The sequence below is a fragment of the Salvelinus sp. IW2-2015 genome, unplaced genomic scaffold, assembly GCF_002910315.2.
Source record: "Salvelinus sp. IW2-2015 unplaced genomic scaffold, ASM291031v2 Un_scaffold4532, whole genome shotgun sequence".
Lineage (NCBI taxonomy): Eukaryota > Metazoa > Chordata > Actinopteri > Salmoniformes > Salmonidae > Salvelinus > Salvelinus sp. IW2-2015.
This window is the reverse complement of record NW_019945802.1, coordinates 34,432-39,129: the sequence shown is the minus strand read 5'-3', so window position 1 is coordinate 39,129 and position 4,698 is coordinate 34,432. Positions and strand designations below refer to the sequence as shown.

Genomic DNA, 4,698 nt, shown 5'->3' with positions numbered 1-4,698 from the left:
CGGGTTCTTGGTCACCTCCCTGGCCAAGACCCTTCTCCCCCGATTGCTCAGTTTGGCCCGGGCGGTCAGCTCTACAAAGAGTCTTGGTGGTTCCAAACTTCTTCCATTTAAGAATGATGAGGCCACTGTGTTCTTGGTGACCTTCAATGCTGCAGAAATGTTTTGGTACCCTTCCCCAGATCTGTGCCTCGACACAATTCTGTCTCAGATCTACGGACAATTCCTTCAACCTCATGGCTTGGTTTTTTGCTCTGACATGCACTGTCAACTGTGGGGCCTTTATATAGACAGGTGTGTGCCTTTCCAAATCATGTCCAATCAATTGAATTTACCACAGGTGGACTCCAATCAAGTAGTAGAAACATCTCAAGTATGATCAATGGAAACAAGATGCACCTGAGCTCAATTTCGAGTCTCATAGCAAAGGGTCTGAATACTTGTTATTTATTTTGATTAAATTAGCAAACATTTGTAAAAACCTGTTTTTTTGCTTTGTTGTGTGTAGATTGCTGAGGACATTTTTATATTTAATCAATTTTAGAATAAGGCTGTAACCTAACAAAATGTAGAAAAAGGTCTATAGGGGTCTGAATACCTTCCGAAGGCACTGTATGTCATCGTGGTTACGAACCTTCCCTGTGGAGTATGTCCTAATTTTTTTTAATTTGTCAAGATGGTGTGTAAGGTTCTGCAGACCAGAGACCGGTTCCAGTAACCTGTCTTCCCGTCCACACGCAACACATTCCGGAAGATCCACACCAGTGACTCCAGAAGAAGCTGCAAGCAAGTGAATCAATTCAATGCTTTCAGTGTTTTAGTTGCCTATATTGATGAAGTGTTTGTCATTGGTCCCTAAAGCAGTTGTTTTATATATAAAAAGAAGATAGGTAGTCACTAGGTAGGCTACATGTCAAACATTTATGGGCGATTCCTCACAAAATTCTTATTTGGGGGATTTTCACTCAATTTAATCCATAGAAGGGTTCTTTGGAGGAAATATTGTTGACATATATCTTAAATAATAATTTAAAAGAATATGAATTGTTGGAATATTTGTGATATTTGGCTTACCCAGGACTCCTGCAAGACACCATATTATGTAATTTGTCAGTGCATACCAAAGATCCAGAGTGGGATCTCTGCTGCTTTTATGATTAAATGTTTAAGCATTTCCAAGAGAGTGAATGTGAAATTGGATTCAAAATGGTCGCCCTCTGCTAGTGATTTGCAGGATGTGCAATGATAGACGTAAAAGGAGGGCTGTGATTGGTTACATTGCCAATTTATCTGTATAAAATGGGACATAAATGTAAAACTACCACAACTTTGATTTGCCTGTAAAGTACGTTTGACAATAATTGTAAAAAATAAGCCCAATAAAAAAATAGTATACTTTGAATTAGGGATGTGACAAATGGACAATTTTGCTTAATAATGTTTAAACGGACATTTTTTTATATAGTTTTTCCGTTAAAACGACAAGATATTTTTTTAAATAACACGTTAATTTACAATGCAGAATAATGGTCCTATTAACTATGTATGACCGCCAGGGCAGGGCAATTAAGTTATATATACAGCCACCCTTTACCAGAGTAGAACGCAGCTACAGATAGCTACAACTGATAACATTTCAGACAATAAAAAAAAAAAAATGCCGCATCAGGTCTGTACCTTTTCAGCCAGTATAATTCTGCTCCGGTGTAAAATGTACTGTATTTTTCCCCAGACAACAATAAACATCGCTGATTGATCTGTTTTTTTTTATGGTATGGTAGCTAGATGCGTTTTATTTCTACAACGTCTCGGTAAATCACGGTATTTAACAAACGTTAAAGTAATTTTTTTAGGAGAGTGGACTGCGCGCAGGCAGCAATTATTTGATTGATAGTTCTGGTTGCATAGTGATAGATCTTAGTCCTGCTTCAGAAGCGGCATAATGGCATTCCTTTACAGACAAATAAAATATCCGTTCATATCACCAGATAAAGTTTCGTGTTGGTATTTTAAAACCGTAGTGTAATACCTACCCTAACAGACAGAGAAACAAACATGCAGTAGCCGACGGGATTTGAAGGGGCCACATTCCATTATGTCTGAAAAGCGTAATCGATACAGGCTACCGGAAGCCTACTATAATTCATACGAGACAAAAAGTTCGAGTAGACTACCTCGTGCCCGCAAGACTGACTGTAGAAATCGGTGCCATGAATTGGCTAGGATCTTCTACACGCAACAGACCAAAGACTGAACACACACTAGCTTCATTAGCGAAGAGACAGTTGGCAGGCCAGCGTGAACGAGAGAGAAAGCAGAAGGCAGAAGCGTGCTCTGTTTTGGTAATCTGCATCTCGCAATGTCTTCTTGTCTTACAAATCGCCTCTTCCTCTCTGATTTATTTTGAATTACACAACCCCCCAGGCCTTTATAGCCTATTGGCTAAACACGGGAAATAATACACTATATAACACAAAGGTATGTGGACACCCCTTCAAATTATTGGATTTGGCTATTTCAGAGCCACACCCTTGTATACAATTCACCACACAGCCATGCAATCTCCATAGACACAGTTGCAGAAGAATGGCCTTACTGAAGAGCTCAGTGACTTTCAATGTGGCACCATCATAGAATGGCACCTTTCCAACAAGTCAGTTCATCACATTCCTGCCCTGCTCAACAGCATTTCTGCCCTGCTCAACAGCATTTCTGCCCTGCTCAACTCTTAAGTGCAGTTATTGCGAAGTGGAAACCATCTAGGAGCAACAGCGGCTGCGAAGTGGTAGGCCCCACAAACTCACAGAACAGGACCGCCGAGTGCTGAAGCGTGTAAGAAATGTGTTACTGCAATCAAAATACTACTCATATTACAGAGCAAGCAGTAAAGTTGAATATGACACCAAATGTTGCTTTGTAGCACCTACAACTGAAATATTTACTCTTAAAAGGAGGCCTGGTAAGGCCAAATTGTCACAATTTTTTTGTATTTATTTTATTTAACTAGGCAAGTCAGTTAAGAACAAATTCTTATTCACAATGCCGGTCTACCAAAAGACCTTGCGCGGGGACGTGGGCTGGGATTTAAAAAAATATATATATATATAACACATAAATATAGTAAAAAACACATCGCGACAAGAGACAACACAACATAGAGACCTAAGACAACAACATAGCAACAAATATTCCAACTAAAATTAAATACTTGTCAATTATGCTTTAAGATAAATGTCAAATATATCCCAACAATCCTTCCTCCAAAGGAACATTCAATAGATTGCATTTCATGAAAAAAAAAAAAAGTGTTCCTAGTTTCGTGAGGAATCATCCTTATATAAGTATATGTATTAAATGAATGGTCATCTAAACGTTATTTTCAGTAGAATCGTGTATGGAGAATCCAAAACAAAGTGAGCGGTTTCAAATGCTGATATTAGGAAAGCAGGAAAGTGATTTTCTGGTTGTTCTATGTGAGATAAATATACTTACCTCCAAGAGATGATGTTTCCCCAGACCATGGTACCTCTGGGGATTCTGGGAATAAATGAGAGGTGAGTGAGTACCCTTGTATCACAACCATTGACAGCCTACCATTCCAGTCAGCACTCTCTCTCCCTGCAACTGCTGGGTCGCCAGGTCCGTTTCCAGGCCCAGGAGTGTGCTGGCATGCGGGAACCCTGCGCATTCTTCCTCATCCTCCCCGGCTCGTTCGTCCAAGTAAAAACATAAACGAGCAACGAGCTCTCGACCACCAACAGACCTCGCTCGCCTAGGCACCTGTCCAGTGCTTCCTGAACACTTAATACTGTTTGATATGAATACAATTGGTAACAAAGTCATAAGGATGTAGCCTAGCAGTAGGTAGCCTAGCAGTAGGTAGCCTAGCGGTTAAGAGCGTTGAGCCAGTAACCGAAAAGTCGCAGGTTCAAATCGCAAAGCCAACCAAGCTGAAAAATCTGTTGATGTGCCTTGAGCAAAGCACTTAACCCTTATTGCACTTAAGTTGCTATGGATAAAGCTTCTGCTAACTGACTAAAATGTAATGTTTAAATCTTCAGCTTTAATAATATACATTATCAGTCCACTCTGGACCAAGCATCAAGCCAGTTGAACTGAAAACACAACCCCTACACACACAGAGGGTAGCGTTCAATGTGAAAACATCCAGACTGTTAAAAACACATGGACCCAGTGTTCATATGAAAACCCCATACTGTGGAGCCATTCCCCTTACAACTAGGTGGAAGAGAACTAGACACATGGAATAGAACTATGGGGAAGACAGTTTTTCCCTGGTCTGGTCACGTGGTGAAGAAAAACTCCACTTAGGGCAGCACAACGTCTTGTGGCCTGCCACCAGTGTGTACGAGGAGGTGCTTCTTCATGTGGCCGGACTGGGTGAAGCACTTCCCGCAGTAGACACATTGAAACGGTTTCTCTCCGGTGTGCACCCTCTCATGCATCTTCAGCTGGTGGCTGTGGGAGAAGCGCTTGGTGCAGTGGCTGCAGCCGTACGGTTTCTCCCCCGTATGACCCGCATGTGACTCCGCAGGTGCGCCGGCTGGTGGAAGGGCTTTCCACAGAGGCTGCACCGGAGCTGCCTCTTGGGCGAGTGAGACATTAGCTGTTGCGGCTGCTTTTCTGTGCCTTTTGATGAAGAAGTGGAGCCTCTGTTAAATTTGGGAATGGCTGACTTCG

At 41.6% G+C, this 4,698-nt stretch overlaps 1 non-coding gene across 1 annotated transcript in view; it reads right to left on the bottom strand.

The window, feature by feature from the left end:
* Nucleotides 1-6: 6 nt before the first annotated feature.
* LOC112077405 (uncharacterized) overlaps nucleotides 7-4,698 on the bottom strand; it is a 19,298-nt gene continuing 14,606 nt past the window's right edge. Inside the window, exons 5-7 of the transcript XR_011478140.1 lie at nucleotides 3,592-4,689; nucleotides 3,490-3,534; nucleotides 7-777 (exon numbers count right to left, since the gene is read on the bottom strand). This is a non-coding gene — a transcript (uncharacterized protein). The remainder of the gene's footprint in view (nucleotides 778-3,489; nucleotides 3,535-3,591; nucleotides 4,690-4,698) is intronic.